Source organism: Protopterus annectens, chromosome 3.part1 (genome assembly GCF_019279795.1).
Source record: "Protopterus annectens isolate FY-2018-M chromosome 3.part1, PAN1.0, whole genome shotgun sequence".
Classification (NCBI taxonomy): Eukaryota; Metazoa; Chordata; order Ceratodontiformes; family Protopteridae; genus Protopterus; species Protopterus annectens.
The window spans coordinates 87,885,442-87,903,396 of record NC_056732.1 but is presented as its reverse complement, the minus strand read 5'-3'; the positions used below and the strand labels follow the sequence as shown (position 1 = coordinate 87,903,396).

The following is a 17,955-nucleotide window of genomic DNA, read 5'->3' as shown; positions in this document are numbered from 1 at the left end:
GTCTTCAGAATGGGTAATTGTGATGCCGTTTGTGTTGTGGATATGCAGAAGGTAGATCAGGGTGGGGTCTAATAATATCTTGTATGGCAGGTATAGATCTCCCCTCAGCAACCTGTAGGAGGCAGAATACATGGATAGGGCCTTGAGATGGTATGCATAGGACATGTTACTTACACCCTGTATTTTTCTGAATGTCCATGACTTTTTTTTTTTTTTTTTTTTTTACTTTTTAAGTCTTTGTGGTTACATTCAGGCCAATATAGCCAAACCTCACTAGTTGTGGACATGCATGTAGCTTAAACATTTGATGTCCTTAAGGGGTCATTTGCATATATCCCAAAGGCGTCCACTGCAGGAGACTTAAGGTATCGCACATTGAATACTCTAGAATGGCTGAATTTTTCTTGCAGTTTTTACTGAATGGTTTGTCTGTGTGTCCTTTTTACCCTTGGTTTAAATTTAGCATTCGGAATTTATAGCCAAGTCTTTGACTCTTAAGTTCATGGATCTGAATTAAGGCATTTGCGAATTTGAACAGTTGTTTACCACTTAAAGTGATTTGCTGATGTTGCTATATACATCCCGGCATTTTATGAGTTAAGTGCTGTGATGTATTTTCCTGCTTGCTCTTCCTTACTTTTTTGGGGCGTTTTTTTAATAAAAATTCATAAGTTTTTTATTAAACACGGCCCCCCCCAAAAAAAAATAAGCTTCTCCAGTTGTGAGGTTACCATAGTGTAACGTGTGCTACGTCCATAGACTTTAAAGGGGCACCTTCACTCTTGAGCAGTGGTGGGCCCTTTAAAGTCTATGGACACAGCAGATGCTTTGACTATGCCTATGTCACTGAAGTTAAAGTTCCCAGTTTTTCCTCAGTGACATAAGTGCAAGGAAACATCGTGTTTTAATATTATTTTTATACATTAATGAGATGATAAAAATGTTTGCTGATAGGGAAAAGCATTATTCAGGAGTTTAAGCACCGCATGCTGTGGTGCTAAGGTAAGTTTCAGAATGGTAGCAAATCAGTACAGGTACTGTTTTAAATGCTTTACTTTTTTACTTTTCTCTTTCTCTCTGTCAAAATATCAAGCTTTAAATCATTGTCTAGGACTAAAATAAATGCTAAATTTGAAAAATGTACAGAAATGTACCTCTTACCCTTCTTTCATCCAAATGTGTGACACAGTATGTGACTAGTTGGTAAAAGATGCGCATCTTGATCAAATTTGAAGCTAGAAGTTCGGAACACAGTGGAATCAGTTGACCTTAAATTCAGAATATGTATGGATTATACAGCACTACAAAATACTTGGAATTATTTATGTAGTGATTATCTTTTAAGGCTTTAGTGGTAAGAGTATTTGTGTTTTTCATTTCCCCCTTGGAAGTATGGCATGAAATGCTTCTTGTCATGCAGGTAGGTTAACATGCCTTAGCTAGTCAGAAGTACCTGTTCGGGTTCTTTGATGAGCTGAGAAGCACAGCAAAACAAATGTGTTTGTTAATACCCTTTGATCATGCTCAATGAACGTTAACTATGGATTTCATAAATGATTGTTGCTTTTCATTGAATATTTACACATATCCCAGAATGCATTGCTATGAGGATGAAAGCAGCATGTTTTTTTTTCGTTAAAAAATATACTGGGAAGTATGGCATATTTATCCACTGTGTAAGCACAGAGGCATTTGAGAGCTAAAATTTTGTGAAAAATGGATGAAAGTTTTACATGTCTTCATAACTGAAATAACAAGCTAAGGAATTTGTTGTCAAGGATCTGTAAGAGCAGGTCCGGTGTTGGCAACAGCAGCTATAAGGCTTGTAGGTGTGAAACCCTTTCATGCAGATAAAACTTTTCTAGACTACCAAGGCACCTCCCCTAGTCTGTAATGTACCATGGTACCCAGCTTCTCTAGGTCTTTGCCACTACACATGATGGATATGAAAATGACCCCAGGTTGCCTTTAGTACAGTAGATTTTCTACCAATTTTGTGAGTATTGTCACAGATTTGTTTACATATGGATATTTCCTTTCTTGTATATAATTTTATTTAAAATGCTGGCAAATTTCCTTGTTAGAGTGTATTCTTTCCCTTTCTGGTCTTTGGTCTGTCTTTTCAGTTACTTGTAATTCTTTGCTGAATGGGGAAAAAAACAGTGCTTACCATTTTACAAAAATATGTCATCTTTTTCTGCTTTAAAGTTGTTTGCATGCCCCCCCCCACTCCATTAAAACAGAAAACTGAGTCTGCATTCAGGGAAGAAGATTATTCCCATGGATTACCACGACAAATGTGTAAGTTGCCTTGGAAAAGTCATAATATCTCCAGGTTCTCCACTTGCAGGCAGTTTACATCTTCCGCTCTATGGCACAGACAAGACCAGTTAAGAGTTCATCTTTGCAAGAAGCCCTTCTATGCACAGACTTATGCAGGCCTGGCACATTGTTGATCTTGAAACCTTCAAAACAAGTAGCTTCATCTCCTCCTAAGAGAAAGCATATTCTGTAAAAATGACCTAGTATTTCTTCCTCCCCTTATTCGTCTGTGGTGGTTGATATCAAGTCATATCTCTCAACCAGGAATCAGGGCAATGCCAAAAATAATGTGGGACAAAAGTCCAAAATCAAGGTCAGATTTTAAGGATTGCTATTTTATACTTAGACAATTGCTAGAAAAACAGAGTTTGTATTAATATGCACTCTCTGCAGGATATAAAGTCTAAACCTCAAATGTCTGTCATTATTTATTGACTTCAGTCATCAAATGATTTGCCAGAGAACCACAGATTGTATGAAGGACAGATCAAAAATATGAGACAAAATCAGGGACATTTATATAGGTCAAGCATAAACGCGTGGAGCACATCTTCAAGCAAATAAAATTTAAAAGTTTGGAGAAAGGTAATTCTCTTTCTCAGTCTTCCAGAATGCATAAGTTTCTCATATGTCTTATATCGGGACTGACAAAGAAGTAACATTAATTTTGCAGCCCAAGCCTTCTACATGAAAATCTTCAGTGTTAAGGCAAATTCCAGCCTTTGTTTTTCAAAATTTCAACTATGATAGGTTGGCAAAACAAAAACTTCCAGAATTAAATAGATTGTGTGAGCCACAGCTCAATGAAATGACTCATTCTCAGCTTTTGTTCCCCTGGTTCTTGGTTATCTTACACATATTTTTGGTTTGAGACCTTGGTTATTCTTTCATTGAAGTCCATGTGGCTGTGTTGTCTACTTTTCTAAAGACCTAATTTCTAATTAATTGACCTTGTTTAAGGTGTGCAAAGCCTTTATTAATAGCAGTTTTCTGTTGTGGCCAATGTTAAAAGAGAACATCACCTTGGGACTTAATTACATGGTGAGAAATTGAACAGAGTTGTATTTAAACCTACAGTTGCAGCAGACTTAAAATACATGTTTTTTACAAGTGGCAGATACTTCCACCAGAAGGATTTCAAAGTTGCCAGCTTTTGTCGGTCAAACACCAGTATCTATTTTTTTTTCATAAAGACAGACTAGACTGTCTCTATGTAATATGCTCGCCTCCTCCTATATTTCTAAGAAAGGCACCGAGTCAAACCTTAACCAGTGTGTTAATATACAAGTTTATTAACTTTATATTACAATTCTAGAGAAATGCTTCTCCACTTCATGGATGTACATCAACAGGTGAGGTTTTGTGTCGTGAAGACTAGATATATTTGTAAGGGCAGCCAACTTTTTTTTTCCAGTTCAAACCAAATTTCGGTTAGAAAGTCTCGAAATCAACGCTAGCTGGGTTGCTTTCTGAATGTATAACTTTTGCTTTGCAAGACATCACAGGCCTCTTTTGTCAGTTCCTAATGCTGACACTAACAGAGTGCTGGTTATCATGGTGGCCTTTTCAAAAATTCAGTTCATGATGATATTTCTGTAGCAGCTACTTGGTCTTCCCTAAATATCTTTACAAGGCACTACAAGCTGGATATGATATCCTGATCTTGACTTTCTTTCGAGCTACCCTTGTAGAAGGCGTGGCTTTGTTAAATGGGACCACCTAGGAGGACTGTCCTGAGTCTCTGTCCTGCTGTTACCAAGGATGGTCCTTCTCTTCCCAGTTGTGAAACTTAGGTACTTAGTAACAATGGCTCTGGAAGAGTAGATCCATCCTTGGTGACGTTCCCACTCACTTTCCCTGTCTTCAGCAACGAAAGCTGGGCATCTCTTTTATTATTGTACTTCACGTGAATAACTTTGCACCTGAAATGGGTAGGGACTGTAGTGTATTATGGGCTAGCACAGGATTCTTGGAGAATTATATCCGCCAAACAGTCCTACTGCCTTCTGGCCTTAGTTCTGCTTTTACCAAGCATGGACCTGTTCTTTCAGATCTGTCGTGGTAAGCGCATAACTTTTGTTATAATATAGTTTTATATGATTTTTACTAAAAAATGATGCATTTTTTCAGAGATGCTACTGACATTTGCCTCCTGTAGGCCTATGCCAGTAAGTTGTTCCATTTTATGTTATTGTGTTCACAACAGACACTTGCATACATTCATTGTATGTATAGAATGGTTGACATATATTAGAATTATATCTGCTTTGTTTTGTATAACAATCAAAATTAAATGTTATGTACATATGTATATTTTCTGTAATTTTAAAAGCGATAGCTGAAAATACAGTTTAGACAGGTGCTAAATTGACACATGCTCATGATGCAGTAGTTTCCTTCTGTTTAAAGTGTATTGTTTTAATTATATTACTTAGCATTTTGCACCACATTATGGCTAGCCAACTGGTGGTTTAAACCTTGGGTCTAGATGAGTGTCACTGTTGAAGTGACACCCTGACCCATGTGCAAAAATGGAAGAAGGGGTTTTGGATGGATGGAAGAATGTGGTGCATAAAGTGTCAAACAGGATTTTTGGCCTTTTGAAAGTTTGTAGTTTCCTTTTCAAGTAAAAATATACCTTGTGAAACTTATTTTCCTTACTTTGATGCTATTGAGGATTAACAGTGATCTATAACCTCAGTGACATCATCTCAAGGAAAACGTTAAGATGCATCCACAGACTTGTGCTGAAACCAACCATTAATGCCTGTGGGCCTGTCCCTGAGATGATGTCAATGAGGGAAACACTAAATGTGTTTGGTCTGTAGTTTTAATAAAATGTTTACAAAGCTTTTTATTAGAAAAACTGCCCAGATAAGTAAGGAATGACCAGGGCAAGATGCGTCTCAGCATTTAACTTACCAGATTCTGAGCTGCACTAAATGTGCAGTTAATTGTCTTAATATCTTGTAGTGAAACGTTTTCAGCGTATCATGCTTTATTTCTTATGGGTGGAGGACTTGTAGATGTAACTCTCTGCTGTTAGTAGGAAAGGGGTTAAGCGTTGTGAAGATGTTTGAGTCTGCCCTTGTCTCAGTAACGAAATGGTGTTTTTTTTTTGTACATGTACTTCAGTGAACTTTACTTTCGCCAGATAAGCAGTAGACGCTCATCGCTGGCCTCTGTTCTGTTGCACTGAGGAGTTATACTTCAGAGTTAGAACAAACACACGGAGACGTTGTTCAAATAGTTTATTTAACTGCTAGTTTAAATTCCTACCTGATGAGCTAATGCTAGCCGTAGTAATGCTGCTTTTAAGGCTGGGAAAAGTGCCTTATTGTCTTTCAAATGAAAAATATTTAAGGAAAATAGATTGTAGCCATACAGTTTTTTTAAGGACAGCTGCTGACCTTTTGGGTTCATGTTTTTATTGGTAGAAGAGGCTATGATTTTGAGAAATATCAGTTGAATTGTTTCCTACAAAGCAGTGCACCCTTCTGAAACGAATATGTGTGAAATAGTTTGCAATCTGTATGAGTGACAGTTGTAGTTTGGTCTCCTTACAGATTTGGCCAGAAAAACACCTCTAACATAAAACTTGTGCCTGCCTTCCCTTTTCGCCTCTGTGATTCAGAATAGGTGCTGCTTTTTTTGTGGTATCTCTAGATAATATTTGTTGTGTTTTGTACAACTGGTGGCCTTTAGTGGAACAGTATGATAGGCATTGCAAATGTCTGGGTGTCCCACTAGCCTTTAACCTACTCACCATTTCATTTACTGGGCAAAAATTTCATTATTTTCACCTTGAGAATGTTTTAACCTAGGGTTGAAATTCAACAGGAAAAAAATGAGAGACATTTGTTTAAGTAATGTTGCAACTATATTATTGTTTTAGCTAATAATGGTTGTTCTTCAGTGCAGTAGCCATATATTTACAAAACAAATTTAGAAATCAAGTAAAGGCTTTTTACTTGTTTTTATTAATCAGCCATGCTAACTGAAATTTGATACATGGTAGGGAGGCACAGTGGTACGGTAGGTAGCATTGCCACGTCATAACAAGAAGTTCTGCAGTTGTGTCTGTGACTGGGGTGCCTTCTGTGTAGAATTGCCTATATGTGTTAATGTGTGTTTGCGTGATGCCTTAAAAAAATCCACAGGTAACTTTGCCTGTCCATAGGGGTCATTCTAGGAGTTGAATATGACTCATAGGAGAGCAACCAAGAATGTTAATTTACCATTTTGACCTCACAAAGTACACTTTATTCAGTGCCGTCTACAGTACTGGTCAAGATATCAGGAATGGAATGTTATTCAAAGTAGAGAACGTCACCATTTCAGCCCAGTAGTGTGAGGATACAGATCCTGCAGATGTTCATCCTGTTTCACTGTTGCAGTCATTACTCTTGGGTTATCCTGCTGGCAGGCTACCCGCAGTCGGCCTGAATTCCAAAGTCTTGGTCTAGCGTCGGCTGCTGTTGCCTCTTCCCTGCACCAGGGGTATAAAAGATGCAGCCGACTCCATTTTCTTCAGTCTTTCTTGCCATGCGGTGCCCGAAGCAGAAGCAGTTCGCAAGTGCTGGTCAGCCGACTCCTGAGATTTTCGTGTTCGAATTTCAAATCCAAAGTCTTCATTTAAAGCTAAGTACCCGCTAGAAACTTTTTTCTTGCTCCAGACCAATGTCAGAAAAAGTTAATAATTGTATTTCTTGTGGGAAGCAAATACCTCATAAGGACTTCCATTCTTATTGCATTTCTTGCCTAGGCCCTGATCACGACGTAGCTAATTGCAGATTTTGTGCTAGATTTAACCAACGCACTATTAAGCGTCGGTACGATTTTGCATTTCATTACTTTGGCCGAAGATTTAATTACACAATGTCGTCGGATAGCCATCCGACTACCGTAATTCAAAAGAAACGCAAGGAAAAGGAAAAGGACAGGCATCCGAGGTCCAAAACCGATGACGAGGCTTCTTCTAAGCCAGTCGCCGGTTCCCAGTGAGGCGCTTTCACAGCCCCTGACACCCGCTACCTCAGAGCCGCAGGCCGCTACCGACTCCCACGTGGAGCAGACTAGGCCTCTGGAAACTCAAGGTATTGGACACTTGAAAAATATCCCCTCAGATGGGTCCGGAGCCGCTGAGCAGGCATCGGCTTCTGAGGGTGTTTTCAGGCCTACACAGTTATGTATCAAACCGACTACAGCTCCTAAGGCAAAGACTAAAACACCACTAAAGACAAAGAAACAAGTGCAGCAAGCCCAGGGACAGGCCTCCATGCCTAAAAAACAGATGCTCAAAATGGCCGAAGACCTAATTACTTTGATCAGGGGTTCCCATCCCCCTCCTGAGAAGAGGCCTAGGCAAGAGACAGAATATGAATCTTCAGATCAGGTTTCCATTTCCTCTGGCTCTTCGTCTAACCAAGTATACTCTCTCCCTCCCTATGAGGATTCCAATGCTGAAGAATCTATCCCTTCAGCCTCCCCTCCTGACGATTTTTCTTTTTGGGAAACCCTGCATACCATGAGGGAGCACTTCCACTGGGAGAGCCAAGACTACTCAGAATCTAAGAAAAGGCTTAGAGATTTTCTTTTACTACCTCAGCACAGGCCTCTTGCTATCCCTCCTGTTTTAGACATTGTAGATGATGTATTTTCAGAGTCCAGCCTGTCCCCTGACTCTTTACCCCCTGCACCTGTTAAGCCAGACAGATACTACAGGGTTCCAGATTCAAATAAATTTATTTATAAAAACCCTGCTGCTGACCCAGAAACTATTTCTCAGGGCCCCAAAGGGGTCAAGGCTTCCACTGCAAAAAACCCTGTCCCCTCTGATAGGGATTCAAGGGCACTGGACAGATGGGGGAAAAAGGTTTACACCTCTGCTACCTTGGCTGTGAGGGCTTTAAATTGTCAATTTCATATGCTTAAATATCAGCAATACTCATTGTCACTGCTTAAACAGAAAATGTCAACAAATTCTGAATGTGCAGAAAACAAAGAAATGCAGGATTTATTGCATGCAACTGAACAAGTGGGAAAACATACTTTGCAATGTGGTTTTGTTTCTCTGGAGGCCTCTTGCAGGGCCGCTGTTATGGGTTCTGTCATTAGGCGACATGCTTAGTTAAAAGAACATAATCTGCCTGATCATGTTAAAGCAAAATTATTAGATGCTCCATTACAGCATGATACTTTGTTTGGTGTTAAAGCAGAAGAAGTATTGAAGAAAATGGAAGACAAAGCGGAATCTATGCAGACAGTTAAGGATTTCTTACAGGTGCAGCCACCCAGATTTAGCAGGAACTGGCCTACAAAGAATTGGTCCTTTCCAGTGTCAGACAGGCCACAAAGTGGCAGATACAGATGCCCCAGAGGCAGATCCCAGCCCCAAGGCTCATACAGGCCTAAACAATGGGGTGATTCTACCTCCAAAAGCAGAGAAGACAAATCACAGCCATACAGGAAACAGTCCCAATGACTTTCCTCTGCCAGAACCAAGCACTTATCTTTTGGCAGCCCCTTAAGGGGAAAACTAGCACTTTTTTCACAAAATTGGCACGATTACCCAGGACAAATGGGTCTTGAACATAGTGTCTCAGGGCTACAGGTTCCACTTTTACACCCTGCCAAGGGCAAAAGGTATGCCAGACCTGCCACACAATCAATGGGCAGAGGCACAAAAGCAAGTTTCATCCCTCATGGACATGAGGGCCATTCAGCGAGTACCACAACAAGAGCAGGGACAAGGATTTTACTCGAGACTTTTCTTGGTGCCCAGGAAAGGACAAAGCCTGGAGACCAATACCGGACCTGTCTATTCTAAATACATTTCTGGACGTTCCAAAATTCAAAATGTTGACTCTGCAGCAGCTACTGCCCATGCTGGGCAAGAAGGCTTGGCTCGTAACTTTGGACCTAAAAGAGGCATACCTGCATGTCCCAATCAGACAATCTTGCAGAAGATACCTCAGATTCATAGCTGGTTCAATGCACTACCAATTTTCTGCACTGCCCTTTGGTTTATCTACTGCGCCCAGGGTCTTCACAAAGTGCCTGGCACCAGTAATTGCATTTTGCAGACAAAGAGGAATTCATATATATCCTTACTTGGACGACTGCCTTATTCAAGCAGAGAACAAAGACATTCTACTAAAGCATCTGGCGTTTGTAAAAAGATTACTAATTTGCCTAGGGTACACAGTAAACGAAAAGAAATCAAAACTAGTACCCTCTCAAGAGATAATATTCCTGGGTGCAAGCTTAAATACAACTGCCCAGATGGCTTATCTCACGCCAGACAAACAAAGGCAACTGACTTCTACTTCAAAATCTTGGCAACAAAGACCCAGTTATCTGCAAGAAAAATTCTGCAGGCTTTGGGCTTCATGGCATCCAGCATTCTGCTAATTCCATATGCCAGACTGCATATGAGGAAACTACAATGGTATCTAAAAAGTGTTTGGACTCAACATTGCCACAGCCTGGAAACATTAATTACCCTCATTCCATGCCTGCAACAGGAGTTTCGATGGTGGGCACAGGCCTGTCACCACAACAAGGGACAGCCATTCACTTTACCCACAGCCAGACAGACACTAACAACGGATGCATCAGATTATGCCTGGGGGAGCTCACATGGCAGGAAATTGTATTCAGGGCACATGGCCCGCAAGCCAAATGCATCTTCATATCAACCAAAAAGAGATGCTAGCTGTTCAGAATGCCCTGACAGCTTTCAAGGATCTACTTCATCCAGGACAACTACTGATAAAGACGGACAATACTACAGTCATGTGGTACATAAACAAGTAGGGAGGCACAAATTCCTACCCCCTCTGCCATGACTTTGTGGGACACAGCATTGACTTATCAAGTTCACCTGCAAGCACAATTCCTGCCAGGAAAAATAAATACTCTGGCAGACGAACTAAGCAGAAACCTCATGGATCCCCGCGAGTGGAAACTGGATCCACAAGTCTTCAGCATGATAACAAGGAAATGGGGATGCCCAGACATAGATCTATTTGCCTCCCCTCACAACTGCCAACTACAGAGATTCTGCACAAGGATTTATCACAAGCAAGCATGGAAAGTGGATGCCCTATCCTTCAGCTGGAAAAATCTAACAGTATATGCCTTTCCTCCACTGCCTCTCCTCCCCAGGGTACTTCTAAAGGTCAGACAAGAGAAGCCAAAAATGATACTGATTGCCCCAGACTGGCCACGCCAACACTGGTACCCAATCCTAAAGAACTTGTCTCAAGGTTCAGCCTGAACATTGCCTCAAACTTCTCACTTACTGACCCAACAGAACAATCAGATCCTGCACAGCCAACTCAGGACCTTAAATCTGGCAGCTTGGCGAATAATGTAGCCATTCAGAACACTCCTCTCTCCAAAGCTGTAATGGATGTTATTTTGGAGGCCAGCAGGCCCAGTACCAGAAAATCTTATGCAGAAAAATGGAAGAGATTCTGTGCTTGGAACCAGGAACAAGGAATTGACACATTTGTACCAATATTCCTCAGATTTTACAATACTTAACTGAGATGCTGGACAAAGGCCTATCCTTTTCATCAATTAAGATTCATGCCTCTGCCATTTCAGCCCATTACAATACGGAACCCCCTATCTTTTCTCATCCTTTAATAAGGCAGTACCTCAGAGGGGCCAAAAACATAAGACCACCAAGGAGAGCACCAATACCTGCATGGGACCTCAATTATGTCTTGGAAAAACTCACACTGCCTCCTTTTGAGCCAGCCTCAACAGCTGATATAAAATTATTATCCTGGAAAACAGCTCTGCTCCTAGCAATAACCTCTGCAAGACGAGTCTCAGAGTTACAGACACTCATGACTGTGGAACCTTTTATCATTTTCCATCCAGACAGGGTTTCTCTGAAGACGAACCCTACATTTATGCCTAAGGTGGTGTCCAGTGTGGCCCTTAACCAAACCATTCACTTGCCTACCTTTTATCCAAACCCACAGAACAAGGGTGAGAGACTTCTGCATTGTTTGGACATACACAGACAGCTACGCTTCTACTTGGACAGAACTAAAGCTTTCAGAAAGACTGAGCAACGTTTAGTGGCATATGCTGCAGGATCACAAGGAAAGCCTATCTGAAAACAGACTATTTCAAAATGGATAGGCCATTGCATTCGTTTCTGCTACTCACAGCATGGCAAATCAGTGCCTAAGGGCATTAGGCCACATTCAACCAGAGCAGCAGCCACTTCAGCAGCCTTCCTCAGAGGAGTACCAACCAAAGACATCTTAGAGGCTGCAACTTGGAGTTCAGTGCACACTTTTACAAAGCACTACCACTTACCTCTCTACTGTAAATCCAGAGCAGGCTTTGCCACTGCAGTTCTGCAGGGCCTCATAGCCTCTGCTAATCCTATTTAGCCGAGCCACCCATCCTCAGCTTTGGGATTCAACCCAAGAGTAATGACTGCAACAGTGAAACACGATGAACATAGTACAGTTGTGTACCTACCATAAATGTAGATGTTCGAGTGTATTCACTGTTACAGTCCAGGTTACCCTCCCTCCATCCCCCTTTCTTTGGCTGGGGTTTATCTGTACTTCTCTATTCTATACAACCTATGTGGTGTATTTGCTTGTAGATGAAGGACTTGTTTACTTTAGTGCATGCATGTTTATTGGCATAATTTATTTAGCCTACTCTTTTGGGGGCACCTGACATCTGGGGCAAGAAAAACTGAAGAAAATGGCGTCGGCTGCATCTTTTATACCCCTGGCGCACTGACGTCAGGGAAGAGGCGACAGCAACCAATGCCGGACCAAGACTTTGTAATTCAGGCCGACTGCGGGTAGCCTGCCAGCAGGATAACCCAAGAGTAATGACTGCAACAGTGAATGCACTCGAACATCTACATTTATGGTAGGTACACAGCTGTACTATTTTCCAGTCCACATTTCCAAGACGTGCAAAAAGGCCCTATTCTAGTAAACCCATCCACCCAGTCATCTAGAAGGTAAGCCCTTTGTGGACCCCCTTCTCCAACTCCCCCACTGGGGTTGATGTGGAATGACTTGTAGAACTGGGTTTATGGTCCTCTCTTAAATCATTGTCCTGGACATGAGATCAGTCTTGCTGAGCTTATAACAGTTACATTTGGATCATCAAACAGATAAGTCTATAGAGTGGTATATCAACAAACAGGGACATTTGTATTTATTTTATCTTGTTTTACATTTGTTTATTGGGATAGTTCACTGATAATGACTTACCATTCGAAAATTCTGCCCAGATAAAATAATTCACAAAGAATAAAAAGTAAAATATATTGAGTTAGTAAGCTGTATGTAATAAAAACAAACAGAAAAGAGCAGAAAACAAAGTAACAATATGTAACAAAACCTGTACAGTACAAATTAGTTAGATTGAGTTAGTAAGCTGTGTGTAATAAAAACAAACAGAAAAGAGCAGAAAACAAAGTAACAATATGTAACAAAACCTGTACAGTACAAATTAGTTAGATTGAGTTAGTAAGCTGTATGTAATAAAAACAAACAGAAAAGAGCAGAAAACAAAGTAACAATATGTAACAAAACCTGCACAGTACAAATTAGTAGATGTAGCAACATTTGTGAAAGATGCAGATGTTACAGTTTTGTATGCTAGCTAATATTTTAGGTTTACATTGGGGTGAAAGTGCTGTGGGGTAATCGTAGTCAGAGCAGGGGAAGTTGGGGGAGGTGCTAGTAGTTGAGAGAGAGTAAGGCTAGAGGTTGAGAGGCCCTTATGTGTTGCAGTCTGCTGTGCAGCATGTACAACTTGATTTGGTGTGGAAGAATTTTGGGAAAGAACAGATGGACATGGCTACTAAAAAAAGTAATAAGTAAGTGTGCATTGTTCTGCTCTTTGACTGACTATCCAATTTGATTTAATGTTTCCTTTTTTTTATGAAAAAAAAAGCGTACATGTTAGTTACCACAAAGAAAAGAGTCTGTCTGTCATAATACCTCCTAAAACTGATGACTTTTGGAGAAAGGATGAAGAACAAACCTCTCAGTTATCCAGATATTCATAGAATGTCCATATTTTTGCCTCATTTTTGGTCTCTTCCTCATAAAAGTTGTGGTTTTCTGGCAAATCACTGAAAATTTAAATCACTAAATAACATACATTTGCGTTTCTGACTTTTTGACCTTCAACAAATGATTGCTACCACAAATCCTGCTATTCTAGAAACTTTCTAAATTTACAAGAACAATATTTAAAATCTGTCCCTATTTTTGGGCCTTTGTTCCCCACATTACGTTAGGCTTTGTCCAAGTTTATTTCTCTAAGAGATTGAGAGGTGTGGTGGTAAATTGCACTTAATAAATAATGACCATGATTAGAGTTATAGACTTCTTTTGCTTTAGAAAATATATATTAATTCAATATTTCTTATTCTGTCACTATCACAAGTTAATAATGCTAATATTTTAAAAGTGTCCGTAATTATTTCTGGATTTCTCCCTGACTTGTTGAGAGTTATGGATGATGTAGTCATAGTAAAACCTGATTGCAACAGTGTTTTATGGTAATTGGAGAGTGAGAGACAGGGATATTATGGGATATTGGTAGAGTGGGGGTGGGAGGGATTGTGTTGGAGGGTGTGTGGGGTGTGTGTGTCGGGGTCCGGTCCTTTATCTTGCCCTGGATCCCATTAGACAATGATCATACTTTGGTGAGAGAGGTTGTTTGGGAGAAGCATCAGAGGCTGTAATGTGTGTGCCTAATAAATCATTTGGCAGTTAGTGGTGGGAATAAGTTAGGTTGGAGAAGCTAAAGATGATAAAGTCTAGGTAGCAGACCTGCTCTAGGATGCATGGGGTGCCAGTTGGCTTTTTTTAAGGGTGAAGCAGTGGTGCTTGTGAGAGGGTGAGATAGTGATGAAGTAGCAGATTTTGTTTTTGATAGTTTTTATTGTGGAGTATTTATTTTTAGAGGCTGTGGCTATTATGGGTAGTCAATATTCGAGCAGAGCCAGAAGGACTCCTTTGCCTATAAATGCCATAGCTGGTTTGATCCAAGGCACTTTAATGAATAGTTTATATGATTTTTTAACTATTGCTTCACCCAGAATTCCAACCATATTCGGTATACCCAAAGTTCATAAAAATGTTGTTGACCCCCTGTTTAGGCCCATTGTCACAGTACAAAGGTCTAGGACATACCCTCTGGTGACATATATTGACAGGCGATTGAAACCTATTTTTTCTTCTTGCCCACACATCTTGAAAGACACTTGGGACTTTTTAGGGTACTTAACAAGTGATTTATGGTCTAGCAATCTTATTTTGCTTACACTAGATGTAATTTATTTATTTAGTTGCATTCCTAAGAATGAAGGTTTGGAATTATTTTGTGACATCTTGAACAACTGTAACTTTCTTGCTAATTCTGAAGTAAATTTTATTACTGATTTAATGGAATTAGTTTTAGAAAACAACTTTATCTATTTTGAAGGAGAATTGTAAAAAACAAACTAAAGGAGTGGCCATGAGGGTGGCTTGTGCCCCCATTTATGCAGACCTTGTTAGGAAAGGGTGGGAATCTAAATATGTTTTTGTCAATAAGCTTTTTCATCATATTAAGTTATACTTACATTTTTTAGATGATATTTGTATACTATGGGATGGACCAGTTAAGATGATTAATGTTTTTACGGAGTTTTTATCTGGTTCCACATCATTTTTAAGATTTACATACCAGTATAGTTTTGGTAGTATTAACTATTTAGACACTACTGTTTCCATTGGTGAAAAGGGTTTTGAGTCAAGAATCTACAGGAAACCCACCTTTAGTAACACTTGTCTACATTTTTCCTGCAAGAAAAGTATTGTCAAAGGTCAATTAATTAGAGTGGTAAGATTGTCCTTCAACAAGGGAGTGCTCTTTCACAAAATGGAAACGTTTTGTGACATGTTTTATATCAAGTTCCCCAGAACTATGGTTGGCAATATAGAAGCTGAAGTTTTCAAAGAATGGGGTTTTCTTTGCAAGCCCCTTTTGGGGATTGGCCCTAATGGTATGGGAGTTAAGATGTTAAATAATGTTGGCTTTAGCAAATCTCTGGTTTTGAATTATTCAGATAAAGTAAGGGATGTCAAGGACATTGTGAGGAGGAATTGGAATGTACTTGGTACCAGTTCTCACCTGTTCTCTTTTGTGGGTGGTGAACTGCGATTTATTTATAAAACTGGTAAAAATATAAAGGGCTATCCAGAAAAAAGAAGGTTGGAACTGGCAACTATCTTAACATTAAAAGTACAAGTAAATGTGGTAGGTGTGGCTACTGTAAAGACATCTTAATAGGAAACAAAACATCTGGTGGTGTTAATAATGAGATTTCCATCACATTATGGAATGGGAATTGTTCAACGCAGCGGGTAGTCTGTATAGCAGAGTGCCCATTATGTGCAGCATTCTATAGTGGTAAAACATAGAGAAAGTTGAGTAAGCAAGTTTATGAGCTCAATTATGACATTAAGCACCAAAACATTAATAACGCCTTATACAAGCACACCTCAAAATGTATGAGTTGCATTGATTTTGAACTTGGTATCATAGACATGTTAGTTGTCGACTTTAAGGGTTAGTTGAGAGACAGCTCTCAAATATAACAAGTTGCCTGGGCAGTTAAAGTTAAATGTGACTACACATTCAGGTATCAATGAAAATATATCTGTAGCACCTGTTTTGAAGTTGAGGGCAGCTAAACTGTAACCTTGGTAGTTACAATATTTTAACATCTTTTTAACATATTTTGTAACTTATTTTTAAATGTATACATACATATATATATATATATATATATATATATATATATACTTAATACATATATTTTAATTGTGTTTTACTTCATTGGTTATCAAATTGTAGGTAGATTTTTAAAGTAGTAGATTATTTAAATGTTTGCCTTAAATGTAGTAGTTGTAATATGTTTTAAAGTGACTTGCTTTGCAAGCCTAGATCAATTATTCAGTTGTAGCTAACTGATTGCTGTGTTTATATAAGATCGTTGTTTTGTGACAATGTCTTGTGCATTCCGTTAATGTTTGTTATGGATTACCATTATTTTGGGGCTGTGTGTGTTTTGTTGTGCACACTTTCAGTTTTTTATTTGGAGTAAATGATGTCTGAGATGTTCTTTCTTGCAGTGGTTCTCATCTTGGAGGAGGTAAATTGCCTAGAAGGGCTGAGCAGCCTACTTTTGTCCACTCACGAGTGGTCACTTAGTGCAGAGGTGTCTCACTTAATTTTTCATCAGTGGAGTCAGCCATTGTGCAGTCTGCTTGCATAAAGAAAAATTGACACCATTTCTTGATTCCTGCTAAGTGGAAATCTCCCCGAGATACAATGAGTCAGTGACCAACAATTCTTCTTTATTTCTTCTGCATGCACACCTCCCCCCCATTCAGAGACTGTTAATCAAAGCCAGAACACTATGGCACTCTTGATCTTGACAACTTCTTTCTGACTAAGACAACCATGTTTTTTTCTGCTTAAAGACCATACTGCTCTTCTGTGTCAGCATCTTCCAGCATCCAGATATTAGTGGTTATCCACTGTGGAAGAGTCATCTCATCTTCTTACCCTCAGCTTTACTTCATGATTTCTCCAGTTCCCACCACAGCCAAGTTACTCTGTTTTTCTTACAGGTAACTTTCTATTCTTAAGCTTTTTGGAAAGCATGTACACAAAGTACATAACTGAGAAATGGAAATGTTTTTCAGCATGGGCCTTCCAGTAGCATCAGTACTCCTTCTGCAGTCCTATAGTATTACTTTGGGAATATTTCTCTTAATTATCTCATTTTGAATTATGTTGCTATGCCACCATATTTGTGACCAAGGAGCAATTATTTTGGTAAGAGAGCTTTTCTTTAACCCACAATGAAATTCCTTGTTCTGCAGTGGATTATCTGATTCATGAGTGGAAACAAATTTTCCACCCCCCTCCATTAATTATTTCACAGTGGGCTGTAACTTTGGCAAAATGCACTGGAATTACAGGCTTTGTCATATTTCTTCTGTACCTGTTTTTTTCTCTCTGATGATTTTGTACTAATACCATTTTTCTTCACAAGCAGTGAATCCCTGTCTTTAAGTTCTTCTCTTCTTCAGTATTCTAAATTCTGGCTGTAGTTGTTCCACTTCACTCCATGTAGCTTTGCAGGTAGTAGAGATATTATGTCAGTCGGACAGCTTCTTTTAGGAAACGGTGATCAGCTATTTGAACATGTTGCTAAATGTAATAAAGATAGCGAGGTGAGAAATACACCCTTTCCAAAGTTGTAAAATGGCATAGTGCTAAGAGGTGACCTGATTCTGGCATACAAGGCATCCCCAGACCCATTATTTTTGGGTTTACTGCACATCACCAAGTCAATTGGCATCAGATGGCATCAAAAATGCTCGTTCTAGGGATCTAAACCTCTTCTGCAGTATCAACAGAATGGTTTGGAGGGACAGGTATATCTCACAGAGGATACCACTGCTCTGGATTAGACTCCCCATCGCTATTCATATTCAAGTGCAGCTTAGATGTGTGGATGGGAAACAGAACATTTACCCCAGGATTGCCCCCTGTACTGCTAAT

General features: G+C 39.6%; 1 protein-coding gene across 3 annotated transcripts in view; it reads left to right on the top strand.

Annotated features, from left to right (window-relative positions):
• The window catches only part of MTSS1 (MTSS I-BAR domain containing 1), a 1,668,097-nt gene that overhangs the window by 229,307 nt on the left and 1,420,835 nt on the right, over positions 1–17,955 (top strand). The window lies entirely within an intron of this gene.